This window comes from Rhineura floridana, chromosome 3, assembly GCF_030035675.1.
Source record: "Rhineura floridana isolate rRhiFlo1 chromosome 3, rRhiFlo1.hap2, whole genome shotgun sequence".
NCBI lineage: Eukaryota > Metazoa > Chordata > Lepidosauria > Squamata > Rhineuridae > Rhineura > Rhineura floridana.
In genome coordinates this window covers 210,586,394-210,613,608 of record NC_084482.1, presented here as the reverse complement: position 1 = coordinate 210,613,608, position 27,215 = coordinate 210,586,394, and the positions used below count along the sequence as shown (strand labels likewise).

General features: G+C 44.7%; 1 pseudogene; it reads right to left on the bottom strand.

The window, feature by feature from the left end:
- Positions 1-701: 701 nt before the first annotated feature.
- On the bottom strand, positions 702-25,884 carry LOC133381474 (oocyte zinc finger protein XlCOF6-like; annotated as a pseudogene).
- Between the last annotated feature and the right edge of the window lie 1,331 nt (positions 25,885-27,215).

The following is a 27,215-nucleotide window of genomic DNA, read 5'->3' as shown; positions in this document are numbered from 1 at the left end:
TTCTCCAACAGTTTCCTGTTATGGTGACGAGTGTTGTTTCCATTAGCCTAAGACTACAAAATTTCCTCTTTGAAGATGGCATTTTCAAATGTATGTCAACAAAAAGACAAAAAAGGGCGGGAAGAGAAGTGTATCTCAGAGACTCCAATGAATGTTGATTCCTAAGTTAGCCTGACACGTTTTGGGTCAAGTGAACCATTTTCAGGGGCTTATTGTTAGGAAATAGAAAAACACGTGGTAACCCACATAATTTAAAAATGTAATTTTAAAAAATACAAGAGTTCATTGTTTCAACAGAACCTCCATTTTTCACATGCTCACATTAACGTGAAATCCATGATGGGAAACCCTCACAACTAAAACCAAAAGCTTCTTGTGTCACACACACAAATTGGTAAAGGTGTGAAGTTCACAACCCCCTCCCTACTCCAAGTAGCCAAACGTATCTAATCCCTAGAGGCAGAAATGTCATGTTTTTAAAACCAAATGTGAACTCCAGCCAGCATGTAAGAACCTAAGAAGAGCTGGATCAGGCCAACAGCCCGTCATTGTCAAGTATCCTCCTCTCTGTGGTCAATCAGACGCCTCTTCAAAGAAGCAAGGACTTGAAACCAACAGCAACATTCTCCCCACTTGTGATTCTGTGGGATGTAGCTGCATGCTCCGTTTCATTTTCTGTGTGTAATAAAATCATTGTGCAATTTTCTGGTGCGAATTCTTTTATTGGGATGTAGGATGGTGGAAGAGCACGCTCATTAGGGTTGGCGCACATTTCTCTCCAGCACAAGGTCGAATGCCTCTTACATAAGTATGTTGGAATCTTAATTCCAGGCGTATCATTTAGACCCAGGCGTATCAAGTAACATATAATCCACAAAAAATCCAAAGAAAAATCAAAATCCCATTAGACATAAAAGCTATTAGGATACTATGGGGAAATAAAATAAAACCTCTTTGAAAAGTGGTTTACAAAGAATAAAAAATATACATTACGATTATCAATTAAAATTAAAATTTAGAAACAAGTTTAAAAAAGGAAAATGAATAAAATCCAACAGTTAAAAGTATACTAAACTATGAAACCACCTAATAAAGTGGCCATTGTATCAAGGATTAGCATTATTTATTTTTTATTTCCATTTATTAATCGCTTCCCATAAAATATCTCAAAACACCAACAATGAAAACAGAATCCATTTCATACCTCAAAACAATTAAAAACATTTTTAAAGTCAATACAGATACAGATTGGGATAAAAATCTCCACTTAAAAGGGTCCCAATGCCGGCATAACGAAACAGGGTGGTCTAAGGAAAAACACACAATAGCTCTGTATTTTGTTGCTTTTATTTGCTTTCCACTGGGCTCTGCTGGCTGAGCTGGAATTGTCTCCTCCCAAGGGTTAAGATCTGCCACACGTTAAGACGGACTAACTTCAGCCTAGCTAACGTTACGCTGGCTTCCTTGATGTAGGATTGGTCTGTCCAGATTTTGCCACACTCAGTGCATTTAACTCATTCTTTCATTGTACGGATTCTTTGATGTAAAGGAAGGCTGCTGCTTGTCTTAAGCTCTTTCCCCATTGCATATACAGTAGGGCCCCACTTTTTGGTGTTCTGCTAATATGGCGGCTTTTAATTAGAGTAAGGCCCCACTCATACGGTGCTTGTTCCGTTTTTACTGCATTTTTCCAGCGTCAGGCACTATTCTGTTGAATGAGTTCCACTTTTTGGCGGCTTTCACTTTTAGGCAGGGGTTTGGAACGTAACCCATCGTATGAGTGGGGCCCTACTGTATTAAACTGGACTCTCTCCTGTGCATGTTCTGTGATGTACAGTAAAGTGACAACTCTGACGGAAGCTCTTTCCTCAAGCTATCCATTTCAATGGTTTTTCCCATGTGTGTTTGTTGATGTATAGTAAGCTCACTACTCACACTGAAGCTTTCTCTGTCAGGAACAGATAAGGTTGGCTCTATGCCTAACTCTGTTCCAGAGTATTGGGATTAAAGGAATTGTATGCTGCTCTCTTTTTATATGCACTATATTTTAACCAATAAACTATCTCATATTAACTGGCGGGTGTTACTTGGAAACTGTGGCTCTGAACCAGTACCTTGATCACAAAGCTACTGACTACTGAAATGGGTTTGGCTGGAGACTCCAGAGCACATTCCCCTTGACTCAGAGTGGGAGACCAGGTTAAAGAGTGGTGGCAGTCTACCTACCTTACAGGATTGGTGTTGGGTTTAACTTAGCCTTGGTAAGGGAGGCATGGAGAGTGCCTGGTCTGGGTCAATGCCCTAGGGTTAAGGGATTGGCCCCAGTGTCCTAAGACACTCCCCACACTCAATGCATTTAAATGGTTTCTCCCCTGTGTGTGTTCTTGGATGTGAAATAAGGCTATGCTTTGTACTGAAACTCTTTCCACACTCCATATATTTACATGGTTTCTCACTATGTGGATTCTTTTCTTCTTAGTAAAACTGTTACTGCACATTCCATACATGTATATGGTTCCCTCCTATGTGGGTTCATTGATGTTTCATAAAGGTACTGCTGCCACTGAAGCTCTTTCCACATTCCATGCATTTAAATGGTTCCTCACCTACATGTGTTTGTTGATGTTTAGCACTCATTTTCCTATATCTGAAGCATTTTCAACAATACATTCATTTAAATGGTTTCTCCACTATGTGGCTTCTTTGATGCTTAGCAAGGTTACTACTGCAACTGAAGCTCTTTCCACACACCATGCATTTAAATGTTTTCTCCCGTGTGGGTTCTTTGATGTACAGTAACTTTACCTCTCTGGCTGAAGCTCTTCCCACACTGCATGCATTCAAATGGTTCCTCACCTGTGTGGGATCTATGAAGTCCTGTAATGAACTCCTCTGCCTGAAGTCCTTTCCACAGTCTATGCACTTAACTGATTTCTCCCATACGTGGATTCTTTGATGTGATTAAGGATCCTGCTTTGGCTGAACGTATTTCCACACCCCATGCACCTAAATGGTTTCTCCCCTGTATTTGTTTGTTGATGTACAGTAAGGTCACTACTCACACTGAATATCGTTCCACACGCCATACGTTTAAATGGTTTCTCCCTGTGTGGGTTCTTTTATGCACAGCAAGTGAACTGCTATATCTGAAGCTCTTTCCACACTCCATGCATTTAAATGATTTCTCTCCTGTGTGAGTTCTTTGATGTTTCATAAAGGTACTGCTCCCACTGAAGCTCTTTCCACATTCCATGCACTTAAATGGTTTCTCCCCTGTGTGTGTTCTATGATGTGAAGTAAGATTACTGCTTACACTGAAGCTCTTTCCACACTCCATGCATTTAAATGGTTTCTGCCCTGTGTGGGTTCTTTGATGTACAGTTAGTGAACTGCTCTCCCTGAAGCTCTTTCCACACTCCATGCATTTAAATGGTTTCTCCCCTGTGTGGGTTCTTTGATGTACACTAAGTGAATTGTGCTGCCTGAAGCTTTTCCCACAAGCTATGCATTCAAATGGTTTCTCTCCTGTGTGGGTTCTTTGATGTACAGTAAGTTGACCTCTCTGGATGAAGCTTTTTCCACACTCCATGCACTTAAATGGTTTCTCCCCTGTGTGGGTTCTTTGATGTACAGTAAGTGAACGGCTTTGCCCAAAGCTCTTTCCACAAGTCATGCATTTAAATGGTTTCTCCCCTGTGTGGGTTCTTTGATGTACAGTAAGTGCAATGCTCTGCCTGAATCTCTTTCCACATTCCATGCACTTAAGTGGTTTCTCCCCTGTGTGGGTTCTTTGATGAACAGTAAGTGAATTGTTTCGGCTGAAGCTCTTTCCACAAGCTATGCATTTAAATGGTTTCTCCCCTGTGTGAGTTCTTTGATGTACAGTAAGTTGACCTCTCTGGCTGAAGCTCTTTCCACATTCCATGCACTTAAATGGTTTCTCTCCTGTGTGGGTTCTTTGATGTACAGTAAGTGAACGGCTTTCCTTGAAGCTCTTTCCGCAAGCTATGCATTTAAATGGTTTCTCCCCTGTGTATGTTTGTTGATGTTTAGTAAGGATTCCCCTATCTCTGAAGCTCTTTCCACACTCCATGCCATTAAATGGTTTCTCCACTGTGTGGGTTCTTTGATGCAATGCCTGAGAAGTATATGATTTCTTCCTCCCATTTTTTGATTGATTTGTTTCAGATGTTTTTGGTCCCTCATGATTTCCAAACACCTCCTTTTGTGCTCCACACTTGCCTATTACCAATGACATCCTCTGTAGTTCCATGTAATTCTCATTCTTCTGCCCATCATCTGCTGAGGAGGAGCAAGGAGAAAAGAAATATATGTTGGATTTTCAAGCAAAACATGGGATCTAATCACAGATCAACCCCAATCAGCTGCTTCCCAGATTTTACATCTCCCAAATCCCCCCATTCCTCCCTGTCTGCCCAGCTGAAATGAAGATTACCTGAATATTCTACAATCTCACACAACTGAATTCATTTCTGCTCCACATACCATTTGATGTCACTAAGCCCAGATGTGTCTAGTTTTTTCTCCTACTGCAATGCAACTGCAGTATACATTTCTACAATAATATGCAACAAGAAGCGAGGTGAGGGGGAAGAGAAGAGCAGAACGGCTGCAGAAGAGGCAAAGTGGGCAGTGCTCCTTGCTCATTGGTTCCTATGAATCTGATGGCAATCAAGTGGTGGTCAGATTGAGATATAGGAACACGGGGAGTTGCCCGATACTGATTTAGACGATAGGTCCTTCGACTCAGTACTGTCTACACTGGGTGGCAGGTGCTCTGTAGGTTTTCAGATGAGGAAGATTCCAGACATTAAATGTAGGAATGTCTTCATAGAACCTATGTACTCTATTGCTGAGCTAGGACAGGTATGACCCAAGACCAATATTACAGGAGTTTTCAGTGATGCTCTGAACTGTGAGGGGACAAGGTACGTGGATTCAATTGATACTTGTAAACAGGCAACTATACATTTTTGCACTCCACTCAGTGGCATGATGGAAGCCAATCCAGCTACTGCAATTAGGGGATTTTCACAGGAGATGGAAACTTCAAACTGGAGGCCACCTCTCCTCTTTATAAGAACAGCCCTGCTGGATCAGATCAAAAGCCCATCTAGTCCAGCATCCTCACAGTGCCTGAGTGGAAGCACTCCCTTGGACGGGAGGACATAAAGGCACCATCCATCTCCAGCGGCTCTTCCCCTGATTGAGAGGTAGCAAATATCTAAAAGGTTTTCAAATAAATAAAGAAATCAAGGAAGTATCCAAAAGAGCAATTGCTGTAGTAATGGGTGAATTCAACTACACTCATCTAGACAGGGTACATCTGCGTTCCACTCACAACAAAGAGGTAAAATCTCTAGAGACCCTAAATATGACTGTGTCCTAGAATGGTTGGTCATGGAACCAGCCAGAGGGATGGCAACCCTGGACTTAATCTGAAATGACTCCCAGGAAGTCGGGCGGGATGTAAATGTTGTCAAACCGACTGGCAGCAGTGATCATACTGCTACTACATTAAACATTCCTGTAAACGGCCAGTTGCCAAGAAAATCAAACATGGCCACATTTCACTTCAAAAGAGGGAACTTTCCAAAAATGAGGGGATTGTAAAAAGGAAATCGAAAGGCAAAGTCAAGAGGAACAAATTGCTTTGGTTGTTTAAAAACACAATTATCATAAGCTCAACTGGAGTGTATGCTGCAGATCAGGAAAGGTACCACCAAGGGCAAGACGATACCAGTGTGGTTAACAATCAGAGTCAAAGGGTCTATTAGAGGCAAGAAGGCTTCCTTCAAAAAATGGAACACTTCTCCTAATGAGGAGAATAAAATGGAACACAAACCCTGGCAAAAGAAATGCAAGCAGACAAAATGAGATGCTAAAGAAGAACGGAAGGAGGATATTGCTAAAAACATAAAGACCAGCAACAAAAATATTTAAATGCATCAGTATCCAGAGGGAATTGTGGAAATAACAGGCTGGTTAGCTTAATGGGAAAACTGGTGGAAAGTCATTGTTAAAGACCGAATCACCAAGTGTAGGGAAGAAGGCAATTTGCTGTAATTTCAGCACAGTTTCTGTAAAGGAAAAGTCCTGTCTCACTTCTTTGAAGCAAGCATATAGATAGAGGTGATCCAGTGGACACAGTGTACTTGGACTTTCAAAGGCTTTTGACAAAGTACCTCACCAAAGACTCCTGAGTAAGCATGGCAGTCATGGAATAAGGAGAACGGTCCTCTTCTGGATCAGCAAAAGCAGCCTCTGAAGCAGCCTCCCCCCTCCTTTATACATCACTCTTTGAAAGGAGGGGGGAGGCTGGTTCAAAGAGGTATTTGCACCTTTAAAAACAGTCAGTGTGCTCCCAGTGGGGCAACTGTTGACTTCAGGTCCTGGTTGTGCAGGTCTCATAGGCATCTGTTGCCCACTGTGAGGACTAGATGCTCCACTAGATGGGCCATTCTTTTGTTCTTACAGACATCTACATTGTTCTCCAGGAGAACTAATCTAATGGGTTAATCTGCGAGGAATGATATCACACAGGAACTGACTAAAAATGGCCCCACAACACAGCTAAGCATCTACCTCCTGATGTCTCATCTTCTTTGGGAGCCTGAATCACCGGATCTTCTCCTTCTTCCCAACAGGAATTCAGGTCCAATTCTTTCAAGGAAATGGAGAAGAATAGTTACTTTTGATCCCAAAATATTCAGCCATTCAAAACAGAGCCATTTAAAGGGAAGAAGAGGTATAATTTTGATCATATTGTTGCACACCACCCCAATCTCTGAGCGGCGAGAGATTTCCAGGGGTCCCCTGAGCTTGCCCAGGATTTGGTTTCCTTGGAAAGAAGGTCACCGGAGTCTGTCGTGTCTTTATGAAATATGGTCTATTTATTTACACACATTCCAACCTGAGCTTAGTATGGAGGGGTTCAAGGCATCAGTAGTCCAATATATCGTGCATTTTTCCTTACAGGAGACACCCCAGAGTCATAGTGCAGAGAGCCAGCCTCTCTGCCGGCATTCAGTGCCCAGCCTTTTTCTCTCACTCTCCAAAAACCTCAAGCCTCTCCTTGGCCTCAGGAAGGGGGGGGGGTTCTCCTGAAGAGTTTCAATAACAATAGGATCTCCCTGGCTCATTCACCAGTTAATGGGCACTTGATAGGCCCATTAATTCACCTGGCCACTCTATTAGACTAACAAAGGGAGATCTGGCCAGCAGAGCAGGTTTCTCACCTCCAGGTGTAGGGTTCCAAATCAGAGGCTGGAAGGGGACTCATAGAAATCATCCATCTCAACCACAAACCCATAACAGTATAACTCCTGCACCCCATGAACAGGATAGGACCCAGATGACTGAGCAGGATCAGTCTGGTACTTGTGAACATGCATCTACTGGGCATAAAGCTCAGCTTGAAAGGTCTATTGGAGATGAGACTGCAGAACTTTGGAAAGCCAGATATTTTGTTTAGAGCTATTTCATTTTATCACACCGAAAGCCAAAATCATCCTGGGAGCTGTTCCTCCTCCTCCCCCAATTAGCAAGCCAGGGGTGCACTTCAAATGGGCAATTCTGGGGATATCCTTTTTCATGCAGATTAAGACAGAAGCCGCTGCAACATATTTACGCAGCCAGAAATGCTTGGTGTCTTGGCATGAAAAAATCAGTTGCTGCACTAGAAATATGTATATATATTATGTAGGTGGTGTCTGTGTATAGATGATATATCTGTGTATATATGGAGAGGAGACACAGATGAAGCAAACTACGTGAGGGAAAAGTTTGTCCCACATGTTAGATTTCTGAAAGAGAAAAAAATGACACATTTCACATGAACGCTCCCATCTTAAACAGTGGAGCACTATCACAGGCAGTAGCAGCAGCAGCCAAGGTAGCATGAGCGGGAAGCAATCTTTGCAAAGTCTGCTGCCGCTACTCCCATCAATAACAACAATGGGCGCCAGTTCACTGCTGCCTCAACAGTGATTGCTGCAAGGTGGGGCAGTGTTACTTCAAGAGCAACGCGGATGTGGCACTTTTCTGAGAATGGCTGATAGGTTGAAGACGGAAGGTTCCCTGAGCGGGAGTCACAGAAGGAAGGTGCTATAAGGTGGGAGACTGGGATGAAGACTCCAAGGTGGGAGCTGAGAGCGTCAGCAAGGGCAAAGGAGAAAGTGCAGTAGGCAAGATCACAGTCATGGAACTGTGGAAATGGTGGTAGTTTAGCTGTTTTATCCTGCACATATCACTTTTTACACAGAACTCTCTTTCTCTCTCTCTCTCTCTCTGTGTGTGTGTGTATATATATATATATATATATATATATATATATATATATATATATATATTATTTATTTCATTAAGCTTATAGACCGCCCCATAGCCGAAGCTCTCTGGGCGGTTCACAAGACAAGAAATAGCAAAGTACAAGACATAATCTATATCCTGCAACACACGGACACACACAAATATTGCTGTTGCTATTCATGAAGGAAAGAGCGAAGGTCAATGAGATTGTGTATTGTTGGTTTCTATGTTGATCATTTTGTTGTATTTTTTTCAGCTTTGTTATAAGCTGATTTTCATTTATTTACTCTTATTTATTTAGATGATTTATTGTATACCACATTTTGCAAAGTCTGCAGGGCAGTTTATAATAACAGGTAGATAAGAATACCAAATAAATAAATAAAAATAACATCAAGAGTGTAGGTGTCATTCAGTAGTTTGTTGTGCGTTTCGATGGACTGTGTTAGTCAGTAATGTAGAACCAAATTCAGAATTGCAGGGTCCCTTCATGATAGTCAAATTCGTGCCCTCTTTTAAGATTATAGAATAATCTGTACCATCTTGAATACTGCTTTGTGTTTTTCCATCACCATTTAACAGTGCTATCTCACTGTAAGAGATTATGCTTGAATTACTGAGTTCAGTGTGTACATGTTTATCTCCTTTGGTTTCCAAACTGCTTGATGATGCAGATGGGATGCTATCCCCAGGATTCACTGTCTCTTCTTCTGCAATTATAAAATTCTCATTGAAATACAATTTCTAATAGGAGGAAGCACAGATCAGATCACACTGAATGATCAACACCTCCCTCTGGAAAATATAGGGAACTGCATTATAGCAGGTCAGAGTTTTTGTATCTAGTCCAGCCTTGTCTACTGCAACTAATACGGGATCTCCAGGATCTCAGACAGGCAAATACCTTTCTTACCATCCCCTGTTCATCCCCCGCCCCCCACTGGGAATGCCAACTATTGAACCAAGAATTTTCTGCATGCAAAGCAGCTGCTCTCCCAATGAGTTGCAGTCTCTCCCAGACACCCATTTCCATCACAGCATCCCTGCAGTGCAGGATTCAATGGCAGAAATACCAAATTCATACATTCCACATTTATCAGGGAAGAAACCAAAGAGTGCCCTTACCTAGAGAGGCCACTGTCTTGTAATTCTCCTCCATGACTTCCCTATGCAGAGCTCTCTGGTCAGGATCCAGCAGAGCCCACTCCTCCTCGGAGAAATACACAGCCACCTCCTCAAAGGTCAAGGGAGCCTGGAAGAAGAGGAAAATGTAATTTCTCCAACATGCTCCATTCTCCCAGTCTGAAAGGGGACGGGGTCACAGGGTAGTTGCATGTTGGCTTTTGTTGATGTATCAGCCCCTATAACTAAGTCACTTTGTGATCTTACAGTGATGGCCTCCAACTTGGATGGCTTTAAAAGATTACCCAAATGCATGGAGGAGGAGGCTGTGAAGAGCTACTAGCCATGACGGCTATGTTCTACCTCTGAATACCAGTTGATGGGAATCACAAGAGGGGAGAGTGCTGTTGCTCTCGGGTCCTGATTCCTCAGGGGCTTCCCGTAGGCACCTGGTCGGCCACTGTGAGAACAGGATGCTGGACTAGGTGGGCCTTTGGCTGGTCCAGCTTCAGGGCTCTTTTTAGGTAGGATTAAAAGTAGAGGCAAAAAGGCAGATTCACTCCCTGCCACCCAACCCACAGAGAGGCACCTGGGCTGTCCTCTCAGTCTCTCCCCCAGAGATCTTTCCCTCACCTGAGATGGACGCCCAGCACCTCTTTCCACTCTTCTCCAAGGAAAGGACAATCCGGATGGTGCCTCTGAGGCCATTGCGCTGCCTGTGGGGGAGACAGAGGAGGAGAAAGAGAAGGTGTCAACTAGGTCACCTCTGGGACTCGCACAGATTTTGCCACAATGGGAAACAGCTCTGAAGAGCCTGCAGGGGAGACACAGGGGATGGGAGGAATTTCCTCTTTTATGCAAATGTGGAGATGATGGGTGTAAATATTATAAGCAGCCCAAAGCTTGTGCAGACAAATGCTCCAAAAAATTCAGCAGCATGTCAATTTCTGCAGCTGTTTCCCTTCATGCTCAGTTTGCTTCTGGATGCCTAACCTACAAAAGGCCTTTAGGCCGTAAATCTCTCAGACCCCTCCCCAGTTTCTTCCAGACTATCCTCCATCCTGGGGGGTGGTGGGTGGGTTGAGTCTCGCTTCCACCCCCAGTCAGCCCACCCATCTTGGTCTCCCTCTTATCTCCTCTCCGGTGTCTGCAAAGGCTTTCCTTCCTGCCCACCAGAGTTTCTCCACCAAGTTGTCAATGATTTCCAGCTTTGTTATTGGACCCTCTTCACCATGTCTCATGCATATTGTTGCATGCACCCAAATCTCCAAGTGATGAGACACCTCCTGAAGCTCCACTCCTTGACCAGGGTTTGGTTTCTCTGGAATGAAGGTCAGCGGAAATGGTGGTGTCTTTAGGATATATGGTTTCATTTACACATATATACAACCTGAGCATAAGATGGAGGGGTTCTCAGAATTAACCATCCAACAGATCTTGGTTCCCATCAGGTTTCTAGGGTTGTCCCCCAAAGCCATAGCTTTGGGACTGAGCACAGAGAGCAGGTGTCTCTCTGTGTCTTTCCAACATCACTTCAGCGTAACTCTTAACACAGACCACTTCTCAGCTCTAGGATGAGGGAGCCTCCACCCAGGGGAGGAGGGCCTCTATCGTGCAAGAGTTCCTATGGCAACACATAGCTCCACTGCCAAATCTGTACACATGCTAATGGGAGCCACTTGGCTGGACCCATTAGCTTATGAAAGGAACTAGTTTGACTAATGGAGAAGGTATCTTTGCTACAACTTCCCCTGTACAGATTCCAAGTCAGAGGCTGGAAAGGGGACCCAAAGACATCATCTATCTCAACCCCACCATCCTATAACACTGTCATTAAATAATTAACACATGTGCATATCAATCAAATATCAGGTAGGAGTGGATGAGGTCAATGGATCCATCTTGGAGCTCCCTGGGGATGGAGGAAGCCTCCACACCTTCCATTTGAAGGAGGAGGAGAGGAATACTGAGCTACATACAGTTCACTCCAGACCACTGGGCTATGAAAAGCGTTTGAACTACTTGCAACACATCTACTTTAGAAACAGCAGGGCCAATGGCTGGTATCATCTATTTGTATAATCTGAGTTAACCTTTGGATCAAGTGTGGGGAAACTATTACTGAACTGCAACACCCATCAGCCGCAGCAAACATGACCAATGGTTAGGGCCGATGGGAGTTGTAGTTCAGCAACATATGGAGAGCCAAAGCTTCCTCGTGCCTGCTTTATATACTGTGAACTACGACTGCCATGATCCCTGGCCATTGGCCATGCTGGCTAGGGCTGATGGGAGTTGCAGTCCAGCAACATCTGAAGGGCACCAAGTTGCAGAAGTCAGTTCCAAGTTGAGCAGGTGGTGTACAAGATGGACAGCTTAACAGCATTCTTCTCTACCTTATAGGCAACTAAGAGAAGTGGTTTATTTACATTTATTTTAGCAGCATTTTAATTATGTTTTAACATTTTCCCCACGCCTTCCTCTAAGGAGCTAACAGTGGGAAATATGATTTGACCACCACCACCCCCGTGTCTTTACAACACTGTCACTGGGCAAAGTTCACCTATTTAATTTCACTCCTGAGTAGGGATGTGAAAACATACACACGGGTAGGTACATTTAGGAATTATCAATGGCCCAAGGTAACCCAGGGAGCTGTGTAGATGAGTATGGGGGTTTAATTCTGGGTTTTCCTGGTAGAGATGTGAATGCCTGGAAAAATATCGGGGGGAAACCTTTTTTCTGATTTTCCCCCTGAACTGTCACATCTCTACCCCACATCTCAGTCTAAGTGCAGTATTCTGCACCCTCCTAAAGTGTTTGTGTGTGTGTATGTGTACACACACACACACACTTTCTGACTTTGGCTAACATTTAGTCTACTGTAAGAGTCACATCCATTGCTCCACCCCCTTTTGTCTCTGGCCCCGTCCAGCACTGGAAAGTGGCCCCTGGAAGGCTGGAAGTGGCCCTCAGGTTTCCCACACCTGCACTAACCGCTGCATTATACCCAGCCTTATATCCGTGCCCACCTCATAGGGTTGTTGCGACCACTGCCTCCCAGGCACCCGGAGGCCCTCACACCAACGTGGGTGATCCCAGGGCAAGGGGTGAAGCCGGACAGCAGGAGGGAGGGAGGGAGGGAGGGGCAGCGCCAGCAGAGGAAGACCCTCCGCCCCTCCGCTGGGCCAGTCCTGCCAGAGAAGTTGAGATCCACCCCGGGGGAGAAGACTTTGCTCTTCCCTTTCAACACACTCGGAAGGAAAGATCTGGAAAAGGCCCTTAACCCTCCCCACCCTCCCCGTCCAGGTGAAGGGAGGGCGCTTATTCATTCATTTCCTCCGGCCTCTGCCTTGAGACTTTTTAGGAGGCCAGGGAGAGCCTCCCCCCCCGCCACGCACACCTTGATGCTTTCCCCCTCCTCTGCCTAAGGATCCCTGGAGAGAAGAGGGGGGAGCCTCTTCCTTCCCTCCCCTCCCCTTCTTCTCCCTCTCCCCATGTTGCACCTCTTTGTCCTCTGGGCGCCCCAGCCGCAGCCACCGCCTCCTCTCCAGGCTTATTCCTCTCCCTGCCCCCGTCCCTTCAATATTCTCTCTCCCCCCTCCTCCTCTAAAACGTCCTGCCTCTCTAGGAGCCAGAGCTCGGTTCCTTGGCCCATTGGAGGACTGCATGGCAGCAGCGTCCCCCGCAAGCTGGAGATTTCCTCCCTCCTCCCCCGTGCTTGGTCAGTGGGGCTGAGATCCCCTCCCTCCTTCCCCGCCAATTTAATCCTTCCCCTCTCTGTCGTGTTGCGGCTTCTGGGGGGTACATTTGGCCAGCTCCCCCATCATACTGGGCAGCCCTTGCATTTTCCGGTATTGAAAGGGGCCTCTCGGCAAACGATGGCAAATAAGTGGGGCTGGCATCTCCCAGGCTCCCTCCTTCCCTCTGCATGGGGAACTCCACTTCCTCCTGCTCCTCTCCCCCTGCCTCAGGCCTTTACTACTGGTTTCAAAAATTCTGGACCCCATTGAGGTTTACAGCGGGCGGGGGGGGGGAAAGGTGAGTGTTTGTACCAGCAAAAAACCCGGCTCTGCCCCCCTTTCAGCTCTCTGCTCTCCCTGTTGCTGGGTGAAATCCCATAAAAGAGAGGCTTTCAGCTAGTTCCCCTATTCCATCTTGACCTACCTATGAGATGTCTACTGGTGTAAGGAGCCGGGGAGACAGGCACCTTGTTGTATTATAGCTTAGGCTAGGTAAGGTTTGTTATTTTGTGTCTGCGTTGACCTTTCTCATTGTATTCTGTTTAGGGGTTGACTATGCCTAACTCTGTTCCAGAGTATTGAGCTTAAAGGAATTGTATGCTGCTCTCTTTTTATACACACTATATTTTAAACAGTAAACTACCCCATATTAACTGGTGTGCGTTACGTGGAAACTGTGGCTGTGAACCAATACCTTGATCACAAAGCTACTGACTAATGAATTGGGTTTGGCTGGAGGCTCCAGAGCAGTGAGTGTAAGGTTTGGCTCTTGCAAATCTGTGCCAGTCTATTGGTACTCTGAGTTCTGAGTGGGACACCAGGCTAAAGGCTGGTGGCAGTCTACCTACCTTACAGGGTTGGCGTTGGGTTGTGGGAAAATGGGGCTTAGGAGATAGAAATGAAGCAGGAGAAAGACTTAATTGAATTCTGTGAAGCCAATAATTTGTTTCTTGCAAAAACATTTTTTGAGCAACCAAAAAGACGACTGTACATGTGGACATCAGCAAATGGTCAATATAGGAATCAAATTGATTATATAATTGGTAGCAGATGATGGAGAAGTTCCATACTTTCTGCGAAAACAAGACCAGGAGCAGACTGTGGTACTGTTCATGAACTGGTCATATTGAAAATCAGAGTAAAGCTAAAGAAGAACAACATAAGAACAACATAATGCCAAAATACAATTTAAATAACATCCCAGAAGAATATAAAGATCAAATAAGGAACAGATTTGAGGACAGAGACAGAACCACAACAACAATGTAGTGAAGTCAGAGATAGTAATACGGAATAATGCAAAAAGAGAATACCTCTAGTTAGAAAGGGAGAAAGACCTCAATGCATGACTGAAGAAACTCTTAAAATGGTTAAAGAGAAGGAAAGCAAAAGCAAAAGGAGATAGAAACACAGTCAGAACCCTAAATGCAACAGTACAGCGACTAGTAGGTAGGAACAAAGGGAACTATTATAATAGTTATTGAATAGAAATAGGACAACAAAAAGGGTAGAACAAGAGCCCTGTTCCAAAAGATTAAAGAAATTAAACGGAAATTTAAAGTAGTATGGATGTTGAATAATCAACAGGGGAACACACTGACTGACGGAGATGAAATAAAAGGAAGATGGAAGCAATACACTGAAGAACTATATAAAAGAGATGCAAGGATGACAGATTCATTCACGGAGGAACCGCATGATGAAGAACCAGAAATGTTAGAATCTGAGTGAAATCTGCTCTCAAAATACTTGGAAGAAACAAATCACTAGGAACAGATGGCATACCAACAGAGTTGCTACAAGTTACTGAGACTGAATCTGTCCAAAGTTTGACAAAAATTTGTCAAGAAATATGGAAAAGAAAACAATGGCCCACAGACTGGAAGCGTTCAATATATATCCCAATTCCTGAGAAAGGGGATGCCAGCGAATGCAGTAATTATCAAACTATAGCCTTGATAACTCATGCAAGTAAAATAATGCTAGATTCTACAATGGCTCTTACCATATATGGAGCGAGAAATGCCAGATGTCCAAGCTGGATTTAGAAAGGGAAGACAGGTACCAGAGATCATATCACAAACATATGTTGGATAATGGAATGGACCAAGGAATTTCAGAAGAAAATCACCCTGTGCTTTATAGATTACAGCAAAGCCTCTGATTGTGTAGATCATGAAAAACAATGGAATGCTTTAAAAGAAATGGGGGTGCCACAGCATCTGATTGTCCTTATGCGCAACCTATACTCTGGACAAGAGGCTACTGTTAGGACAGAATATGGAGAAACCGATTGGTTCCCCATCGGAAAGGGTGTGAGACAGGGGTGTATTTTATCACCCTATTTGTTTAATCTATACGTAGAACATATCATACGGAAAGCAGGATTGGATCAAGATGAAGGAGGTGTGAAAATTGGAGGGAGAAATAATTTAAGCTATGCAGATGATACCATACTACTAGCAGAAACCAGTAATGATTTGAAATGAATGCTGACAAAAGTTAAAGAGGAAAGCACAAAAGCAGGACTGCAGGTGAACATCAAGACGACTAAAGTAATGACAATGGAAGATTTATGTAACTGTAAAGTTGACAATGAGGACACTGAACTTGTCAAGGATTATCAATACCTTGGCACAGTCATTAACCAAAATGGAGACAATAGTCAAGAAATCAGAAGAAGGCTAGGACTGGGGAGGGCCGCTATGAGAGAACTAGAAAAGGTCCTCAAATGCAAAGGTGTATCACTGAACACTAAAGTCAGGATCATTCAGACCATGGTATTCCTGATCTTTATGTATGGATGTGAAAGTTGGACAGTGAAAAAAAGGGGGTAAGAGAAAAAGCAGCTCATTTGAAATGTGGTGTAGAAGAGCTTTGCGCATATCATGGACTGCGAAAAAGACAAATAACTGGTTCTTAGAACAATTTAAACCAGAACTATCATCAGAAATGAAAATGATGAAACTGAGGTTATCATACTTTGGACACATAATGAGAAGTCACGATTCACTAGAAAAGAGAATAGGAAGCCACAGATCAGAACTTACACGATCCGAACAAGGTGGTTTATAACAGATGCTCTTGGAGGTCGCTGATTGCTATAAGTCATAATCGACTTGAAGGCATATAACAACAACAAACCATGATTACATGGGGAAATAAAGTAAACAAAACTATTTTAGTTATGCATTTAAAACAATTTGTATACTGCTGAACTATAAACTAAACCTCTTTGTAAAGTGGTTTACAAAGATTACAATATATATATTAAAATTATCTATTAACCAACATTTGAAAACAAAATTAAAAATAGGAAAATGAATAAATCAACGGATAACAGTATGCTGAAGTAAACTGTATGAAAGCACCTAATAAAGTGGCCATTATAGCAAAGATTAGCATTATTATTTATTTCCATTTATTAATCGCTTCCCATAAAATATCTGAAAACACCAACATTGAAAACAAAAAAGATTTTATACATTGAAACAATTAAAAATGTTTTAAAAGCCAATAAAGATACAGACTGGGATTAAAATCTCCACTTAAAGGGTTTGTTTAAAAAGGAAGGTCTTCAATAAGCCCCCAAAAGAAAGTAGAGACAGTGCTTTTCTGATATGTAAAGTGAGGAAATTCCAAAGAGTTTTTGCCACCAATTCAAAGCCCATTCCTGTACAGAACGGACCTCCTGATGAGATGGTATATGCAAGAGATCCTCTCTTGTACAGTCTAATAATTAGTTGGTTATATAAGAAGTGAGATGATCTTTTAGGTATGCTGGTGCCAAGATGCACAGCTTTTTAATCTTTGTAGCCAACAAGATTAAAATGAACTACAAACCTATCATTGCTAAATTCTACACTGGCACACTTGAATTTCTCCAGTCCTCTAGTTTAAAGATTTAAAGTAAGGCTCACACTGAAGTTCTTTCCACATACCATGCATTTAAATGGTTTCTCCCCGGTGTGGGTTCTTTCAGGTACAGTATGTTTACAGCTGTGGCTGAAGCACTTTCCACGAGCTATGCATTTAAATGGTTTCCCTCGTGTATGTTTGTCGATGTATACTAAGCTGACCTCACATTTAAGTTCTTTCCAGATTACATATATTTAATTTATTTTTTCCCTGTGTAGCTTCTTTGATGGTTAGTAAGATTAATCCTGCAACTGAAGCTCTTCCCACATTCCATGCACTTAAATGGTTTCTCCCTTTGTGTGTTTGTTGGTGTAGACTAAGCTGACCTCACACTGAAGCACTTTCCACACTCCATGCATTTAAAGGTTTCTCCCCTGTGTGTGTTGGTTGATGTAAAGTAAGCTCATAATTCCATCTGAAGCTCTTTCCACACTCAGTACATTTAAATGATTTCTCCCTTGTGTGCGTTCTTTGATGTTTAGTAAGGCTACTGTTGCAACTGAAGCTCTTTCCACATTCCATGCACTTAAACGGTTTCTCCCCTGTGTGGATTCTTTTATGTACAGTAAGTGAACTGCTTTCCCTGAAGCTCTTTCCACAAGCTATGCATTTAAATGGTCTTTCCTCTGTATGTGTTCTTTGATGTGAAGTAAGGCTACTTCTGCAACTGAAACTCTTTCCACATTCAATACATTTAAAAGGTTTCTCCCCTGTGTGGGTTCTTTGATGTGAAATAAGTGAGCCGCTCTCCCTGAAGCTCTTTCCACACTCCATGCATTTAAATGGTTTCTCCCCTGTGTGGGTTCTTTGATGTGAAGTAAGTGCACTGCTGTCACTGTAGCTCTTTCCACACTCCGTGCACTTAAATGGTTTCTCTCCTGTGTGGGTTCTTTGATGTACAGTAAGTTGACCTGTCTGCCTGAAGCTCTTTCCACATTCCATGCACTTAAATGGTTTCTCCCCTGTATGGGTTCTTTGATGTTTAGTAAGGCTACTGCTGCAACTGAAGCTCTTTCCACATTCCATGCACTTAAATGGTTTCTCCCCAGTGTGGATTCTTTTATGTATAGTAAGGTGATCTCTCTGGCTGAAGCTCTTTCCACATTCCATGCACTTAAATGGTTTCTCCCCTGTGTGGATTCTTTGATGTACAGTAAGTTGGCCCCTCTGGCAGAAGCTCTTTCCACACTCCATACATTCAAATGGTTTCTCCCCTGTGTGGGTTCTTTGATGTATAGTATGTTTACCTCTATGGTTGAAGCTCTTTCCACACTGCATGCATTTAAATGGTTTCTCCCTTGTGTGGCTTCTTCGATGCAAAAGCTGAGAAGTAGAGGATTTCTTCCTCCCATTCTTTGATTTGTTTGTTTCAGACTTTCTTGGTCCCCCATGATTTCCAAACACCTCTTTTTGTGCTTCACACTTTCCTGTTACCAATGACATCATCTGTGGTTCCGTAAAATTCTCATTCTTCTGCCCATCATCACCTAAGGAGAAGCAAGAAGAAAAGTAATATATGTTGGACTTTCAAGCCAAAAACATAGGATCTCATCACAGATTAACCCTTATTTGCTGCTTCTCAGATTTTTACATCTGCAAAATTTCCTATTTCTCCCTGTATGTCAAGGTGAAACAAAGGTTACCTGAATATTCTACATGAATTCTTTTCTATCAATATACCACTTGATGTCATGATGTCCTTATATGTCCAGTTTTTGCTCCTACTGCAATGAAACTGCAGTATACATTTCTAAAATAATATGCAAAAAGAAACGCAGTGAGGGGTAAGAGAAAGGCAGGAAGGCTGCAGAAGAGACAAACTGGGCACTGCTCACTTATACGTTCCTGTGAATTTGACAGCAGTCAAAAGTGCTAATCATATAGAAAAATAAGAACACAGGAAGTAGCCTGATACTGAATCAGACCAATCATTTCTTGTACCTCAGTACTGTGTACACTGCCTGGCACCTTCTCTAAGAAGATTTCTGATGAGGACCCTTCCAAGAACTACCTGAAGATTCCAGGGAATTTAGGCACAGATATTGCATCATCATTTTGTACTTCGTATAACTTTTCCCAAGTTATTTTTTAAAATCTATGCCTGCTGGTCTCTCCCCTTCATCAGAGCCCCAGCCAATTGGGTCTTGTCCTCCCAGGCAAGAGATGAAAGCAGGTTTTGAAATTTCTTTCCAAGAAACAGACAAGCTAGTCAGTTCTGAACCCAAATACCCTGGCACTTCATCTCTGCTCATTGCTATGACCCCCTTCCAACAGCAAAGAAGGTAAGATCTTAGATCTCCTTGTGATAAATAGGATGAGGCACATGGATCCAATTGGCACTTGTGAAAAAGCAACTATGTATACAGCACCACTCAGTAGCACTCTGGAAACCGATCCAGCCATCGTAATTAGGGGATTTTCTCAGGAGATGGAAACCAACACATCTCTTCTTTATAAGAACAGTCCTGCTGGATCAGACAAAAAGCCTATGTAGTCCAACACCTTCACAGTACCTGAGCAGAAGCATTGTCTTTGGTCCACAGGGAGGCCATCTCCAGCTGCTCTTCCCCTGATTCCAGAGGTAACAAATAACCAAAGAGTATTTGCAGTAAATAAAGAGAAAAATCGAGGAAGTATCCAACAGAGAAAATGCTGAAGTAATGAGTGAGTTCAACTACCCTCATCTAGACAGGGTACATCTGTGTTCCACTCGCAACAAAGAGGTAAAATCTCCAGAGACCCTAAATATGACTGTGTTCTCAAATGGTTGGTCATGGAACCAACCAGAGGGATGGTGAACCTGGACTTAGCTGAAGTGATGCCCAGGACCTTGTGTGAGATGTAAATGTTGTCAAGCCGACTGGGAGCAGTGACCATAGTTTTATTAAATGAAACATTCCTGTAAATGGCTCGTTGCAAAACAAAAATCAAACAGAGTCACGTTTGAATTCAAAAGAGGGAACTTCCCCAAAACATTGGGATTGTTAAAAAAGAAGTTGAAAGGCAAAGAACAGGCTCGCTGTAGTTTCAGCATAGTTGCTGCAAGGGAAAAGTCCTGTCTCACTTCTTTGAAACAAGCAGGTGATCCAGTGCACATAGCGTACTTGGATTTTCAAAAGCTTTTGTCAGAGTACCTCACCAAAGACTCCTGAGTCATGGAATAAGGGGAACAATCCTCTTCTGGATCAGGAAAAGCAGCCTTTGAAGCAGCCTTCCCTCCTCCTTTAAACATCACTCTTTGAAAGGAGGAAGGAGTCTTTTTCTAAAAGGGGGTTGTACCTTTAAGACAGTCAGTGTGCTCCAATTGGGCAACTGTTGAGCTCACGTCCTGCTTGTGCACTTCTCATAGGCTAGCCACTGTGAGGACTGGATGCTCCACTAGATGGGCCATTCTTATGTTCTTACAGACATCTCAGTTGTTCTCCAGGAGAACTAACAGCCTAATGGGTTAATTTATTTATTTATTTTATTTATTTTATTACATTTTTAGACCGCCCTATAGCAATAAGCTCCCAGGGCGGTGTACAGCATAATAAAACAGGTTAAAATACAAGTGGATGTAAATACAATACACAATAAAACATAATTAAAAATTTTCAATTTTAAATTCAAATTTTAAAATTTTTAAAATGCCTGGGCGAAGAGGTAGGTCTTTACATGGCGCCGAAAAGATAACAAAGAAGGCGCCAGGCGTATCTCATCAGGAAGGGCGTTCCATAGTTCGGGGGCCACCACTGAGAAGGCCCTAGCTCTAGTTATCGTTCTCCGTGCCTCCCTATGCGTTGGGACACGGAGAAGGGCCTTCGACGTCGAGTACAGCGACCGGGTAGGTACATAGCGGGAGAGGCGTTCCGCCAGGTATTGCGGTCCGATGCCGTTAAGGGCTTTATAGGTAAGAACCAACACTTTGAATCTGGCCCGGAAACATATTGGTAGCCAGTGCAGCTGGGCCAGGACAGGTGTTATATGATCAAATTTTTTTGTCCCAGTAAGAACTCTGGCCGCAGCATTCTGCACCAGCTGAAGTTTCCGAACCGTCTTCAGAGGTAACCCTACGTAGAGTGCATTACAGTAGTCCAATCTAGAGGTTACCAGAGCATGGATAACTGTGGCAAGGTTCTCCCTATCCAGATAGGGTCGTAGTTGGGCTACCAGCCGAAGCTGGTAGAATGCATTCCGTGCCACCGAGGCTACTTGAGCCTCCAGTGACAGGAGCGGATCTAATAAGACCCCCAAACTACGGACCTGCTCCTTTAGGGGGAGTGTAACCCCATCTAGGGCAGGTCGGACATCAACCATCTGGGCAGAGAGCCCCCCCACCAACAGCATCTCAGTCTTGTCAGGATTGAGTCTCAGTTTATTAGCTCTCATCCAGTCCATTATCGCGGCCAGGCAGTGGTTTAGTACATTAACAGCCTCACCTGAAGAAGATGAAAAGGAGAAGTAGAGCTGCGTATCATCAGCATATTGCTGGAAACGCACTCCAAATCTCCTAATGACCTCGCCCAGCGGCTTCATATAGATATTAAAGAGCATTAATCTACCATGAAGGATATCAAACAGAAACTGAAAAATCCCAGCCAGAAAAGGGCCCTACAACACAGCTAAGCCTGGACTCGATGGCCCTATAGCCCCTTCCAACTCTGCTATTCTATGATCGTATGTGTGTAAATAAACAAACCATATTTCATAAAGACACCACAGACTCCCCTGTACAGATTCCAAGTCAGAGGCTGGAAAGGGGACCCAAAGACATCATGTATCTCAACCCCACCATCCTGCTTTCCAAGGAAACCAAACCCTGGGCAAGCGCAGGGACCGCTGGAAATCACTCGGAGATTGGGGTGGTGCACAGCACTCTTATTAGATGATCATCTCTGTCCATCTAGTCCAGCTTGTCTACTGCAACTAGCAGGGGATCTCTCGGAGTTCAAGCAAAGACCTTTCTCACCACCTACTACCTGTTCATTCCCATCCCCGCCCCCTACTGGAGATGCCAGCTACTGAATTAAGAATATTCTACATACAAAACAGGTGATCAGCTGCAGTCTCTCCCAGACACCCATTTCCAAAACAGCATCCCTGCAGTGCAGGATCCAATGGCAGGAATACTAATTTCACACCTTCCGTGTTTATCAGGCAAGAAAACAAAAAGTGCCCTTACCTAGAGAGGCCACCATCTTGTAATTCTCCTCCATGACTTCCCTATGCAGAGCTCTCTGCTCAGGATCCAGCAGAGCCCATTCCTCCTCGGTGAAATACACAGCCACCTCCTCAAAGGTCAAGGGAGCCTGGAAGAAGAGGAGGAGGAAGAAAATGTAATTTCTGCAACATGAGCCATTCTCCTAGTCTCAAAGAGGACAGGGTCACAGGGTAGTCACATGAGAGCATTTGTTGATGTATCAGCCCCTATAACTAGGCCACTTTGTGATCTTGCAGTGACGGCCTCCAACTTGGATGGTGTTAAAATATTACACATATTTATGGAGATGAGGCTACCAATGGCTAGTAGCCACGATGGCTATCTTCTACCTCTGAATACCAGTTTCTGGGAATCACAAGTGGGGAGAGTGCTGTGGCATTTGGGTCCTGCTTGCTCAAGGTCTTCCTGTAGGCATCTGGTCGGCCACTGTGAGAACAGGATGCTGGGCGGGATGGGCCTTTGGCTGGTCCAGCTTCAGGGCTCTTCTTAGGCCGCGTTAACAGTACAGTAGGGCCCCACCCATACGGCAGGTTACATTCCAGACCCCCGCCAAAAAGTGGAACTCTATCAATAAAATGGCTCCCGATGCCCGAGAAACGCCATAAAAGTGGAACAAGCACAGTATGAGTGGGGCCTTACTCTAATTCAAAACCGCCGTGTTAGCGGAACGCCAAAAAGCAGGGCCCTACTGTAGAGACAAAAGGCAGATTCCTTCAGAGCTCCTTCCCTCTCATCACAGGGAGGTGCCCAGGCTGTTTCTTCTGTCTTTCCCCCAGTGATCTTTCCCTTACCTGAGGTGGCCGCCCAGCACCTCTTTCCACTCTTTCCCAAGGAAGAGACGATCCAGATGGTGCCTCTGAGGCCATTGCGCTGCCTGTGGGGGAAATGGAGGAGGAGGCATAAACTAGGCCACCTCAGGGACTCTCACAGATCTTGCCGCAATGGGAATAGCTCTGAAGAGCCTGCAGGGGAGAGAGGGTATAGGAGGAATGTCCTCCTTTATACATATGTGGAGGTGAGGGGTATAAATATTATAAGCGGCCTGAAGTTTGTGCAGAACTGTAAAGGCTCTAAAAAAATTAAAAGTTCCTCGACTGTTTCCCTTTATGCTCAGTTTGCTTCTGGATGCCTGACCAAAAACAGCCTTAACTTTTAGGCCCTAAATCTCTCTCAGACCCCTCCCCAGTTTCTTCCAGACTGTCTTCCATGCAGGGGTTGGGTCTCATCTCCTTCACCACCCTCAGTCAAGCCAGCCATCTTGCCCCCCCCCAACTTGTCACACACCCCAATCTCTGAGCAATGAGAAACCTCCAGAGGCTCCACTGCTTACCCAGGGTTTGGTTTCCCTGGAATGAAGGTCAGTGGAGACTGTGGTGTCTTTGGGATATGTGGTTTTATTTACATATATATACAACCTGAGTGTAAGATGGAGAGGTTCTCAGCATTAACATTCCAACAGATTTTGGTTCCCCATCAGGTTTCTAAGGTGTCCCCCAAAGCCATAGCTTTGGGACTGAGCCCAGAGAGCAGGCCTCCCTGTGTGTCTTTCCAGCTTCACCTCAGACAAACTCTAGCACGGGCCACTTCTTAGCTCTAGGATGAGGGAGTCTCCAGTCAGAGAGGGGACAGGGGGTCTCTTCTGAAAGAGTTCCTATGGCAACAATTGCTCCACTGCCAAATCTTTACACATGGAGAGAGCCTCCACTCCTTCCATCAGAAATATGGGGAAAGGAATACTGAGCTGCATACAGTCCAGACAACTGGGCAATGAAAAGAATTTGAACTACTGGCAACAGATCTACTTTAGAAACAGCAGGGTCAATGGGCGGTATCATCTACTCGTATAATCTGAATCAACCTTTAGATAAAGTGTGGGGAAGCCTTTACTGAACTGCAATTCCCATCAGCCCCAGCAAACATGGCCAATGGCCAGGGACGATGGGAGTTGTAATTCAGCAACATCTGGAGGGCCAAAGCTTCCTCACAACTGCTTTGTTATTATTATTTGATTTATATCCTGGCCTTCCTCCCAGCAGGAGCCCAGGGCGGCAAACAGAAATGCTAAAAACGCTTTAAACCATCATAAAAAGACCTTAAAATGCATTAACAAAACAACGTTGAAAACATTTTTTAAAAAAAGCTTTAAAAACATCTTTTTTAAAAAAAGAAGGGTTAAAAACATATTATTAAAGAAAACATATTAAAAGCAATTCTAACACAGACGCAGACTGCTTTAGATGTTGTGGACTGCAACTCCCATCATCCTGCCCATTGGCCATGCTGGCTGGGGCTGATGGGGGTTGCAGTCCATTAACAACTGGAGGGGACCAAGTTGCAGAAGTCAGTTCCAAGTTGAGCAGATAGTATACGAAATGGACATCTTAACAGCATTCTTGCCTACGTTATAGGATTTGGGTGACTAAGAGAAGAGGTTTATTTACATATATTTGTAGCAGCATTTTTATTATGTATTAATATTTTTCCCAGGCCTTCCTAAGGAGCTAACAGTGGGAAATATAATTTGACACGCCCCTTTGTCTTCACAACAATACTGTCACTAGGCCGAGGTTACCAAATGGATTTCACTCCTGAGTGGGGATTTTAAAACACACACAGAGAATTTCAGTCCTGAGTGGGGATTTCAACCTGGAAAGTAATTCTAATAATAACACACACACACACATTTGCAGAGATGTCCGCTATGTCCAGGATTTAGAGTGGGAGTTAAAGTTATCCACTTTTAACCTCACAACAATCCAGTGAGGTAGGTTGGGCTTAGAAATAGTCACTGGCCCAAGGGAGCCCAGGGAGCTGTGCAGATAAACACTGGGGGGGTTGATTCTGGGTCTCTCTGGGAGACATGGGAATGCCTGGAAAAATAATAGGGGAAAAAACTATTTTTCTTCTGATTTTCCCCCCTGAGCTGTCACATCTCTACCCCATCTCCCCGTGTAAGTGTATTACTCTGCACCCTCCTGAAGTGATCTCTCTCTCTGTGTATGTGTGTATAAACTTTCTGACTTTGGCTAAACCCTTTTGCCTCTGGCTCCGCCCACCACTGGAAAGTGGCCCCTGGAAGGCTGCTCATGAAGGGATGTGGCTCTCAGGCTGGACAAAGCTCTCCCCCAACTGCACTAACCACGGCCTTACACCCAGCCTTTCACCCAGGCCCACCTCACAGGGCTGTTGCAAGGAGTGTCCACCAGGCACCATTGCACTTTGGACCCTCCGCAGCACCCGGAGGCCCTCGCACTAACGTGGGTGATCCCAAGGCAAGGGGTGAAGCCGGGCAGGAGGGAGGCGGGCAGCGCTAGCAGAGGAAGACCCTCAGCGCCTCCGCTGGGCCAAGCCTGCCAGAGAAGCTCAGATCCACCCTGGGGGGCTTTGACCTTCCCCGCCAACACACTCCCCTTGGAGAAGGCCCTTTAACACCCCCAAGACCAGCTATGGGGAGGCATTCATTTCTTTATGTCCTCCAGCCGCTGCCCCGCATGTTGCACCTCTGGGTCCGCTGGGCGCCCAGCCTCTCCTCCTCCTCCTCCTCTCCGGGTCTATTCCTCTCTCTGGGTGACCCCCCTCCTCTAAAACTTCCTGCCTGTCTAGGAGTCAGAACTCGGTTCCTTGACCTTTGGAGGACTGAATGGCATGAGCCCCTTTCCTGCAAGACGGAGATATCCTCTTGTCTCCCGCGCCCCCGTGCTTGGTCAGTGGGGCTGAGATCACCTCCCTCCCTGCCAGTTTAATCCTCCTCCCCGCTGTCGTGTTGGGGTTCCTGGGGGTGCACATGTGGCCAGCCACCCCCCTTCATACTTAGCACCCCCTGCATTTCCAGCTCTTGCCCTTTTGCTCTTTGTCCGGGATTGGAAGGGGCCCCACGGCAGGCGATGGCGGATAAGTGGGGATGAGGGAGGGGGCGATCGGTGGGGCTGGCGTCTCCCAGGCTCCCTCCCTCCCTCCTTCCAGCTGCAAGAGGACCCCCCTCCCCCGCCTCAGGCCTTTGCTGCTGGTTTCAAGAACCCTGGACCCCATTGAGGGTTGCGGGAGGGGGTGGAAGGTGAGCTTTTACAGCAACAAATAACCCGGCTCTGCCCGCCCTCCTTCCAGCTCTCCCTGCTAAGTTCCTCCTGCCTATGATGATCGAACATCAGGATTGGGACTTGGGTCAGGCTGAACTAAGCACACTTCGCTCCCTCTGCTTCAGTGAAGTTGACAGGTGTGTTTTTGCATCAACAGGAGCCATTTGATCCCCCAGTTGTGCAGCCAGCTGCCAGCCTTGTTTATTCAAGGGGGTGAGTCTTAAACTAGATGGGCCTCTGGCCTTACCCAGCTGCAGGGCTCTTCCGATGTTCTTACACGTACACGTTGCAAAACCTGCACAAAGAGATGGGCATGCTCTCCACAGACCTGACCGCTGTCCTGAAACAGTAGACTTTCCCCTGACATCTGCTGCTGGGAAAGCTAGCCAGAGGACCTTGCTCAACCCTTGCAACCAACTGGATTCTCCTCCTGTGTGCAAGAATCCTCTATGACCCAATCCACCTCTGTGCTTGTCTGGTCTCATCATTGCACCTCTCTGATCAATGCAAACAGAAGAATCACCTAAGCTGTTAAATCTGTAGAAGTCATCCCTCCATGGAGTTCGTGGTCATGTGCAAATTTCCCCCTTCTTTATTTTATCCACACAACCACCCTAGGAGTTGGCTAGGCTGGGAGGTAGTGATTGGTCATCAACTGAACATCATGGCTGAGTAGGATTTTGAACCTGGGTCTTCACATTCCTAGTCCAACACTCTGACCCGGGGGGGGGGGATCTTATTCACTCAGGGGGAATGGTGGACGGGGCCAGAGGGAAAAGTGGGTGGAACAATGGATGTAAATTTTCCCTTTGTACAGGAGAA